General features: G+C 31.8%; 1 pseudogene; it reads right to left on the bottom strand.

Annotated features, from left to right (window-relative positions):
* Positions 1 to 5,332: 5,332 nt before the first annotated feature.
* Positions 5,333 to 10,908, bottom strand: LOC127746620 (photosystem I P700 chlorophyll a apoprotein A2-like; annotated as a pseudogene).
* Between the last annotated feature and the right edge of the window lie 1,018 nt (positions 10,909 to 11,926).

Below are 11,926 nucleotides of genomic sequence, written 5' to 3'. Positions count from 1 at the left end.
TTTTAGGTCCGTTTAGCCCACTTTGGGTCAAAACCTTTAAGATTAGCGTTCAGTTTTCGATTTTCAAATTATTTTTATCCTTTCAAAATAATAAATCAATTTTTAAAATCTTATTTTTCTCAAAATACGCGGTACCGGACAGACTAGAGCCGGTACTGCCGACTTAAGCATCGGTATGTGGTTTTGCAAAAATTTTTTGTAAAAGATACATTTTCCCACTCAGAAAAATCCATTGAATTCAAATTTCATCTTTATATTTTCAAACCAAAACTTCTAAATTTTGAATCTACTCCACGCAGTTAAAATTATTATTTTATTAAAACAGTTATGCCGATTTTTACAAAATCCATACATATGAACAAAGAATACCTAGAATATTGTAAAAAAAAATACAAGAATATTTAGATAAAGGACTAATAAGGCCTTCAAAATTATCATGGAATTGTACAGGCTTCTATGTGATGAAAGCATCTGAAATAGGAAGAGGTATTCTAAGATTAGTTATCAATTATAAACCTCTTAGTGTGTGTTTAAATTACAGTTTGTAAATGGGAGTTCGTATAAAATTGATTTTGTAAAATTGATTTTGGTGAAAAATAAATTTGTGTTAACGTGATTTATATTTGGTAATCTTTATATTAAAATGGATTATAGTAAAATAAATGTTTGGATTATACTACTCAAAATCACTTTTAAATGAAAAATTACTAAAAGACACATCAATTTAAATAATTTTTTATATAAATGCAAAATCAGAACACTAACAAAAATAATATTATTTTTTTAGTATTTTCAGTACTCTTTAGTTTAGTATTATTTTAGAGTATAAAATTTTTATTATTTATGACTCTATTATTACTTATAATTAATTTTTTATTTATTTTATTCTTTTTTATAGGATCATAATTTATATTATACAAAATTTTGATAATAAACATAGTATATAATAATTACAATTACAAATTTTACAAAGTCAAAAAAAATAAAAAAATAATACAAAACGAAAATAAGGTACATCAATAAAAAGAAACAAATCATATAGATAAAAAATAATAAAAAATTCATAAAACCAACAACATATATCATATGAAAAAATACAATAAAAGGTAAAAAAAATCATATGAATAAAATCAAATAAAATAATAAAAAATTTCACACACAATATAAATACAATACAATAAAGGATAGAAAAAAATTCATATAAAAAAATAATAATAATATCATAAAAATTAATAAAATACCTGAAAAATCAGAGCACTAAAAAAATAAAAAAAGTCAACATCATTTGTCATATGAATAAAAGAAATATAATAAAACAAATAAAAAATCATATGAACAAAACCAATTAAAAATAAAAAAAGACTTTATAAAAAATATACATATAAAAAATAGTACAGTAAATGATAAAAAAATTCATATAAAAACATAACATGAGAAAACAGAATACTACACAAATAATATAAAAATATTTATCATATAAATAAAAAATACAATAAAAAATAGAAAAATTAAAATATAAAAGAGAGTACTAAAAATAATAAAGAAAATTAAAATATTCACTTTGCTAGTGATTGAAACAAATCTGAACGATTTTGATGAAAAAAAATTGGAACGAAGAACTATAATGGACTAGGAAGAACTACAAAGAACTACTATGAAAGTAATAGTTATTGGTATCCTTTTTATAGAAGAAAATAAAGGGTAGAGTTGATAAAAAAGAAATAAATTTCTCACCTAATTTTTCAAGAGTAATCAATCACCATGAACGTGAACGCATAAGCTACAAATTCTAGCTTCACCTGAACGTGCGTTCAGAGGTAGAATTATTTCTGCGTTCAGATGGATAAAAATTGCCAAACATAAAAATGAAACTTTCAAGAGATTCAAACGTGCTTCTCTCTTTCCTAACATGATAAAACGTGATTTAATTAAAAGATTAAATAAAGCAAATATCTTTTCAAAATTTAAAATCAGGATATTATCAAATTGCAGTAAAAGAGGAAGATAGATATAAAACTGTTTTTATAGTACCCTTTGGTCATTACGAATGGAACGTAATGCCTCAAGGATTAAAGAATGCTCCTAGTGAGTTTCAAGAAATAATGAATAATATATTCTATCCTCACATAGATTTTACAATTGTTAACTTAGATGATGTATTAGTATATTCAAAAGGTATAAACAGACATACAACATTTAAAAAAATTTATATTTATTATAAAAGAATAAGGATTAGTTTTATCAGAAATGAAAATGAAAACTTTTATAACTAAAGTAAGATTCTGAGGATATGAAATTTATCAAAGGACTGTAGTTCCTATTAAAAGAGCAATTGAATTTATCGATAAATTTTCCAATGAAATAACTAATAACAAATAACTACAAAGATTTTTAGGATGCTTAAATTATGTAGCTGAATTGAATAAGTGTCACATCCGAACCTCTTTAAAAAAGATTAAGAAAAAATCCATCTCCGTAGACTGATAAAATGACTTCTATAATAATTAAAAAAAAGTGCGATAAAAGAAATATCCTGTATAAATATACTAGATCTATTAACCAAATTAATTGTAGAAACAGATGCATCAGAATTAGGATATAAAGAAATTCTTAAACAAATACCTCCTAATAATTCAAAAGAATAAATAGTTAAATATCACTCAGAAATATACAACCAGGCCCAAAAGAATTAAGCAACAGTTAAAAAAAATACTAGCCATAGTATTATGTGTCACAAAATTTTAAAATATTTTTTAATAAGACATTTATAATAAGAACATATTGTAAAGCAGCTCCTAGCATTTTAAATAATTATGTTAAAAATTTGGTTTCAAAACAAATATTTACAAAATGGCAAGCTATTCTATCGTATTTTTATTTTACAATTGAACATATAAAAGGTGAATTAAAATCGCTTCCTAACTTTCTTACTCAGGAATTTTTACAAGAAAAAAATGAATCAAAAAATAGATTCCAGTAAAGATTATGGTCAGCTTTTTGACCAAAAACAAGAAAAACAATTACAAATTACTCCTTTACCAGCAAAAATATTATCATTAAGACCTCTGACTATGTCACAGGTTGTAAGAGCGTCTTCATCATCATCATTACCATATAAAAACTCTGAAATTACTATAAGCAACAAATTTTTACCTTACTACAACTATCAGATCTGTACAAAACTCACCATTAAAAGAATAATTCTCATATTATAAAAAACCAAATTTCATTAAAATATTAACCTTTGAAAAATACTGGTTCAAAAAAGATAGAAAAACTCTATACAAACCATTTTTCAGAACACTTTCTATTACATTTCTATAAAGCCAAAAAAATCCAAAAATTTTATAAATTCATATTAGTAGACACCGGATCTATTGAACTAACACATTATAAAGATCCTAATACCAAACAGTCCATCTATTCAAAAATAAAAATCATCAAAATACTATCACTACAAGACTAAAAATTACCCCCATATCAATCTAAGAGTTTCTCATTAAAGTTTGAACCCGGAATTATACTTATTATGATTACCAAGAAGCATGGAATCACATGTTATACCTAGTACCAATCCCTCACTCTTGGTTCATCTGGTTCAAAAAAGAAATATCATTACAGTTTTTAAAATGGTTTCAATCATGGTTCTAAATCTTTGGACCACTATAAGATTTTTTTTCCAAAAGAGACCAGTCTGGCTTATGAATATTTTAAAAATAAATCATCATTTCTATCCGAATACAAATTCATATCATTTATAACAGCCATAGGAATCAGCTGGATCCCAACTTGGAAATATGATTCAGTAGCGTTTGAAGAATATCCCAGCATACAATATTTAGTAAGAGTAATAAAAATCAAATGGTGGAACGAGTATGATTTAAACTTATTAAGAAAAACAGCTATTGATCAGTGGTTAATAACTTCACAAAAACATCCTGCCAAACAACTACAAGCAGTAATATTAGCGGATATAAGAAAGAATCTCTATTCTTAGCACAGAAATAACAAATTATGGCCGCCTTATTAGCAACAGCAACATCAGAAAAATATATCTAGAACTCTATAAAGCTATTCAAGTTGTACCTCTTGGAGAGGATAAAGAAGTCCAATCTAGTCCAACCCATTACTTTCAAGATTCTCAAGATCCATTTGAAATGTAATAGAGTAGTAATTAGATCAGCATATGAAATCAATATAAAAGGCCCAAAAGAAAATGATTTCTAAAAAAATAAGAGGTCAGCAAACAGTCAAAGTTGGCAAAACAGTAAAAACAAACAGTACTATCGGCAAACAGTAAAAGTCGGCAGAACAGTCAAAGCAAATAGTACTGTCGACAAATAGTAAAAAGTTAGCAAAATAGTAATCACTTGAGGCCTATAAATACTGAAGGTCTCATTTGTTTCAAGACATCAAAAACTGGAAAGCTCCAAAACTCTCTCTATTCTTATTCTCTTACTTCAAAGATTCTCTGAAATATTTGTAATCATCTTTAAGATTGTATCATCATTACAACGAATAATAATACAAGTACATATCTGTAAGTTTACTATCTTATCTCTTCTTTCCTTATAATCATTATTCTTTATTATCTTAGTTATTATTTATGTTTTTATAATATAAAAGAATTTCAAAAGAGACTTATAAATTTAAAAAATGTCAAAAGAAATAAGAAGATTAGACTATTAACATTAACAAGAAAATACTTAGAATAGCAACTGAATATTCTGAATTAAATCAAGAAATAGAAAAAATAAAAAAAATAATTAAAATTAGAAAGTTATTGAAGAATATTAGAACCATAAAATCATTAAAAAGTGTTAAAAAAAAGTAATATGATCGTTGATCATAAAAATGAATAAAACATTGAAAAAAAATTTTCAACCTACTCTTATCAATTCGATCTTGTTGCACCAGGTAACAAAGATGCATTAACCATTTCACAAAATATATGTCCAGATAATCCAAAATTTCGATAATTTGCTCTTGGTCTTCCGGTTAAAAAACAACGTCAATGAAGACGCGTATGTGCACTATTACACGGTATTGATTCTAACTTTCCATGAATTTTCGATGACTTAACGACAGAAGTTTGCTTATTTATTTTTTTTAGGATCGTCGAATCAAATAATATTTTTGTTTCAATCTTTTTCTCTTCTTCTCCCTCTCAATCAAACTTTTTCTTGCCATAGTGGTTAATTTTCTATTAGTATCAGTCAATCATACAAGTAGGATCCTAGAAGTAGAAATATAAGCAGAAATTGAATATAGGAGAGGTCTGTAAACCACCTTCTCCATAGAAGGAAAAAATACGGATACAAAAAAAATTACATTAACCAAATTTTTCTGATGTAGAGGCAATCAAGAATGCTGCATAAGTAAATATATATATATATAACCTACAGAAAAGTGGGCTAATCCAACCAATCTTGCTTGCACAATGGAAAGAGTCACTGGTTTATCTCTCCAACGAATCAAATTAGCCAAAGGTGTGCGTTCATGAGCCCATGCTAAAGTTTCAATTAATTCCTGCCAATATCCACGCCAATAGATTAAGAATATAAATCCAGTAGCCCAAATAAGATGTCCAAATAAGAACATCCATACCTAGACGGATAAACTATTCATACCAAAGGGGTTATATCCATTAATAAGTTGTGAAGAGTTTAACGATAGATAATCTCTTAACCATGTCATCAAATAGGTAGAAGATTCATTAAACTGTGAAATATTACCCTGCCATAGTGTAATGTGTTTTCAATGCCAGTAAAAAGTAACCCAACCAGTCGTATTCATCCAGAAAATTGCCAAATAAAATACGTCCCAAACCAAAATATCACAAGTACCACCTCATCCCGAACCATCGCAAGAAAAACTATAACCAAAATCTTTTTTTATCTTACATTAACTTGGAACCACGTTGGTGCACGAATTCCCACACTTCGTAAAACTGAACCAGCAAGTGCACTAGGTCATCCAAGTAATACCTGAGCGAGTCAGGGTCGATCCCACGAGGATTGTGGTTTGAAGCAAGTTATGGTTATCTTGCAAATCTTAGTCATGTGAATAGGAGATGTAGGTATGTTTGTGATTGCATAAAAGGAATAAAGAAAAAGGGTATAAAATACTTTGTGAATTCGAATGTAAACAGGGATAAGAAGATGATTAAGGCTTGGAGATGCTTTGTACTTCTGGATTAACTCTAGTATTACTGTCTTCTTCAATTGTGAATGATTTCTTCTATTGCAGGTTCTATGTGATTGACACTGGTTTGAGCAGCCGCCAATACTCCTCCATATCTGAACTCCAGGGTTAGTGCGGATCCATTCTGATTGAGGGTGAAGCTCCTGCAGTCCATTCTCTTTAGTGATACTATTCAAAATACCACAGTCAAGGTCGAATCTTTCGGATCAGAGAATGCTGCGCCTTTGATTTCTAGCCTCTACCACAGAGACTGTAATCTCCCCATACTTCGGCTGAACTGGTGTCTCGAGAAGTCCCCAACGAAGTAATGGATTAGTCGTCTAAGAGATGTATAATCAAGCTGGTGGTTCATCATTGTTCGATGAAAGACTCACTCTGAACCCATGTAGAATGTGATAACCTTATGCCAGTTCAACGCATTCATATTAATGAAGAACGATGATACATCTTAGAATAGAGAATCAAACATGAATTGAGAAAGAGCAGTAGTACTTTTATTAATCCATAAAACTCAACAGGGCTCCTCCCCTCAACCTAGGAGGTTTAGAAACTCATACTGATAGAAAATATAATCATAAAAAAGAAATATTGCAGATCCCCCTTTAAAGATCGTGTAAAAGTGCTTTAAATACTAAGCTAATGACTAAGGATTACATAAAAAAGGGTAAAACAGTCTTTTAGTGCTAAAATTCACTTCTGGGGCCCACTTGGCGAGTGTTTAGGCTAAGCTTTAATGAGATCCACGTGCTAGGAGGCCTTTAGGGTGTTGAACATTGGCTAGGGGGTCTTCTTTGGGCGTTTGGATGCTAGACTCCTTCTTTGAGCGCTAGACACCTGGATTGGGGCAGGAGGCCAGCGTTGAACACCAGTTTTGGGCCTTCTATTCTAAAATAAAGTATGAACTATTATACATTAATGGAAAGCTCTGAATGTTAGCTTTCCATAACCTTTGAGAACGCTCCATTTGAACTTCTGTAGCTCCAGAAAAGCTCTTTCGAGTGCAAGAAGGTCAGATCCGGATAGCATCTGCAGTGCTTTCTCTGTTTTTGAATCAGACTTTTGCTCTGGCTCCTCAATTTCAGCCAGAAAATACCTGAAATTGCATAAAAACACAAAAACTCAAAGTTGAATCCAAAAATGTGAATTTTTTACACTAAAACCTATGAAAACTTAATAAAAATTAAACAAAACATGTTAAAAACTATATGAAAATGATGCCAAAAAGCGTATAAAATATCCGCTCATCACACGTGCATCCAAAGCACCTTTTACTAAGATCAATGTAGTTGTATGTAAACCTAGAGTAATAGTATGATGAACTAAGAAATCTCCAGGTCCTATTATTAAGAATAGAGAATTATTACTCTCATTTATAGCATTTAACCAACCGGGCAACCATATGCTTCGCCCTGCATTGAACACCGAACTATTCGTTGAAGATAACAGTACATCAAAGCCGTATGAAGTTTTACCATGCGCAGATTATATTCACTGGGCAAATATGGGTTCGATCATGATTTGTTTTTTTTTTGAGTAACAAAAGCAAACATGACATCATTATGGACATAAAGTCCCAAAGTATGGAATCCCAGAAACAGGCTGGCCCAACTTAAATGCGATACTATAGCTCATTTGTGGTCTAACATTCTTGCCAATACATTATCCTCGTTTTGTTCTAGATCGTAATCTCTAATAAAAAATATGACTCCATGAGCAAAAGTACATGTCATAATGAATCCTGCAATGTATTGATGATGAGAAAATGAGATTATTAATGAGATTATTATTAATAATTATAAACCATTCGTACAAATAAGAATCACCCTAGTTATAAGATTTCTTCTTCATATAGATAGATATAGGATCTATGGAGCAATTACTTAGAAGTACATTTTTTGAAATAGCCCTTCTTATCTGATAGAAATGGATCCCATGATCCTGCACCGATCTTACCTGGGATTATAAATCCCAAGTTTGTCTATGAAGAGTAAATATAATTATATTAGTGTCTATAATAGATTTCTTTTGTATAATACTAATCGATATGACCTTATTGGTAAGTGCTACAAGATCTCGTACATTGGAACCCATAGTTATGGTTATGCACCCAGGTCCATTAGTATGGAACACTCTCTTTTCCAAGCGAAATCTCCTAGCATATGTGACGAACAGATTTTTGACGGTTTAGAAATTCACAAATAAATTCTCGTTGCAAGTATAGTATCTAAACCAACAAAAATCTTTTCGTACAAAAGTTTGGTTGCCACAAGTAACAAACCCAATAAAAATAAACCGAAGTGTTCAAACCTCGGGTCGTCTCTCAAGGAATTGTAGGGAAGTGTTCTTATTATATGTTATGAGTTGTGTAAATTGGGGTTTTGGGGATGAGAAATAAGAAGAGAAAATTGCAGAGAAAATAAATAATAACAATAAAAAGCCTTTACTAGGAGAAGATTAATCTGAAGTTCTATCTTTGTTGGATTTTCCAAGATTAATTAGTAATAGGTTGTTGTTCTACTTAGTTATCCTTCATTGAATAAAGGAAAGTCAAGTTGAGAGCCAACTTCTATTCACAAGAAAATAATCCTTTCCCTTGGGAAGGGTTAGTATTAGTAACTAGAAAGCTGGCCAACAACTTCCAATTACCAATTAACTCCAAAATCAAGTTGGGAACCTACTCCATTGACATGGATGCCAAATTCGCATTCATGTGAAGGGAGTAGAAAGAAGACATGGCAATTAAACTCAATTAAAAATAATCAATAAATTATGGAACCAAATAGGAAATAAAAGAGTAAGGAAATAGAAAACAAACTAGATTGATAAAAACTTCACAGAGGTAGTAACTCTTTGTAATATCCAACTCAAAAGTATAAAACTAGGAATCCTAAAACCTAGAGAGAAGAGAGAGCATCTATCTCTAGAAACTACATCTAAATTAAGAAAAGTGAGTAATGAGATGTGTTTCCATGATTTTCCCACTTTACAGCCTCTAATCTATATTTTCTGGGCCAAAAACTGGGCCAGAAACAACCCAGACGTACAATTTGCTGGTTTTTCTGCAGATTCAGGCGTGCGCGTGAAACGACGCGTGCGCGTCATTTAACTGTATGGCCACTATAGCGATTTATATATCATTTCGAAGCCCCGGACGTTAGCTTTCCAACGCAACTGAAACCGCCTTATTTGGATCTCTGTAGCTCAAGTTATGACCGTTTGAGTGCGAAGAGGTCAAGGTTGACAGCTTTGCAATTCCTTCAATTTCTTGTATTCCTTCCACTTTTGCATGCTTCCTTTCCATCCTCTAAGCCATTCCTGCCCTATAATCCCTGAAATCACTTAACACACATATCACGGCATCAAATGATAATAAGAGAGGATTAATATTAGCAAATATAAGGCCAAAGAAGCATATTTTCAATCATAGCACAAAATCAGGAAGAAAAACGTAAAACATGCGAATTGTATGAATAAGTATGAGAATAATGGATAAAATCCACTAGATTAAGCACAGGATAAACCCTAAAAATGGGGTTTATCAATATGAATGAGTGAAAAAGTGATTTTGTTGTTGTGGAATAAGAAGCCTTCGTATCTTAATGCATGTATTTAATTTATTCGGAGCTATTAGAGCGGGATCAACTTTTTGGGGAATATGAGTCAAAGCAATAACAAGAATATTTTTAGTGGAACATCTTTCACAATCCCTGGATAGATAGTTCACTAATAGACCGAGGGATAAGTAATTCGACTCATTCACATCCAGATCATGAATGTTTGGAATCCATGTTATGCAAGGAGACATTGCTTTTGCTAATTTGAATTGAAGGGTGATATAAAATCGGTTTATTTCCGACATCATATCCATAGTTATCACATTCATCATAGTTCGAAGCTCTAGCTCCATATCAAGGTCACAATCGATATCGTCACTATCATCAATATCGTCACTATCATCAAAAAGAAAACTCTTAGGCTTGTTATCCAGGAACTTGTTTAGAAATACTGTAATGAAAGGAACATAGGAGTTTGTCGCTAGGTATTTTACCAAATAGGATCATCCAATTCTTATCATTATTCTGAAAACCGAACCGGACAGGCCAATTCAATCGGATTAACTGGAAATCGGTCACCTAGCCGGTTCGGTTAGGCCTATAAATTGCCTGGCAAAAACCGATTATAGAACCAGTCAAACTAGCAGTTAACCGGCAAAACCGACCAATTTTTTGGAGGATTTCCGGTTCAAAAATGAACCCTCCAAAACGGCGTCGCTTTATCTTTTAAAAAAAAGAAAACAAAAACGGCAAAACTGAAGTGAAACCCTAGTCCATTTCATGTTACTCCCTGACCCGTAAACCCATCTCCTCTCCTCTTTTCTTTGAAAGTGAACGAACCATAGAAGCCACTAAAACCCCCAATCGATGCAGCCACCACAGCCCGTAGGCACCACATCCCGCAGCCACCGTAGCGATAGTTTTGACCACCACAGCCCCACAGCCCCCACTGTATCGTTGTCATCGCCGAGCTCGACTTCTTTGTGTTCGCCGGTGTCATGTCCTCTTTGTCTCCATCATGTGGAAGTTCTGTGGCCATCACAAGAGTTGTGTCGCCGCCGTAGGAAGCTCCGCCACCATCCTTCGAAGTTGTGTCATTGTCGTAGGAAACTCTCTCGCCATCGGGTGGAAGCTCTATGGTTGTCACCATCTCCTCTATTCGAGCGCTCTCTCTCTCTCTCTCTCTCTCTCTCTCTCTCTCTCTCTCTCTCTCTCTGTCTCTGTTCACCAGTGTCGCCGTCTCCTTTGTCGTCGCTGTCACTCTCCTCCCTTCTCGCCGCCAGTAAGCAGTAAGCACTGTGACTTGGAATCATTTTTGCTGGTTTTAGTGTTTTACTATTATTTGAAACTGAGTTGCTGAGTAGCTGGATTTTGTTTACTGAGGTAATTTGTTCATGATTTTTGTTAGCTGGATTTGTTTGTCGAGTTAATTTTGTTAGTTGATTAGCTGGATTTTGTTTACTGAGTTAATTTTGTTTGCATGAGTTAATTTTGTTCATGATTTTTGTTAGTTGGATTTTATTTGCTTGAGTTAATTTTGTTCATGATTCTCTATGCTGCTTTTGCTCTCATTGTTTTCAAGCTATTTCATATGTGCACATTGTTGTTTAGAAGTGGACATTGTTCATATAATTCGTTGTTTTTTTCTTAAGATATTAATTTGCTTAATATCTTAACATGGTTACCAATAATTTTCAGTGAGGATAGACGACTAAGATGGCTTTTCAGCAATTTTTTAGGAGAAAACTCCAATCTCACTTTCATTTAAGTATTATCCCTGTCTTTCTAGTTTTTTGTATTATAAGGAGTATTTACTTTTTGGTTGTGTTGTCTGTGACTTCAAATGAAGACCCTTAGGTCAAAGATGCACTTGAGAATGGGAAAATGGTTTTATCTCTTGCCTCAGAGTTTAGAATTAATAGTAGTATCTTTTTGTTTCCTCAAATTTTTTCACTACTTGTTGGAAATGTATCACTTTGCGTTAATCCTATTTGATTGAAACACTTGGATTATGAATCTTATTTCTGTAAAAAAATTTTACAATATATTCAAATAGAACTGCCTCATTTGTGAAAAGCAATTGCACTTGGGCTTTCATATACTAATGCTGGTTTACTATACACTGATAATGCTATCCTTTCATATCTTAATAGTTAATAGTGAGTGAA

Source organism: Arachis duranensis, chromosome 4 (assembly GCF_000817695.3).
Source record: "Arachis duranensis cultivar V14167 chromosome 4, aradu.V14167.gnm2.J7QH, whole genome shotgun sequence".
NCBI classification, from domain to species: domain Eukaryota; kingdom Viridiplantae; phylum Streptophyta; class Magnoliopsida; order Fabales; family Fabaceae; genus Arachis; species Arachis duranensis.
Note: the sequence above shows the minus strand (reverse complement) of the source record. Positions and strands in the feature narration are given on the sequence as shown.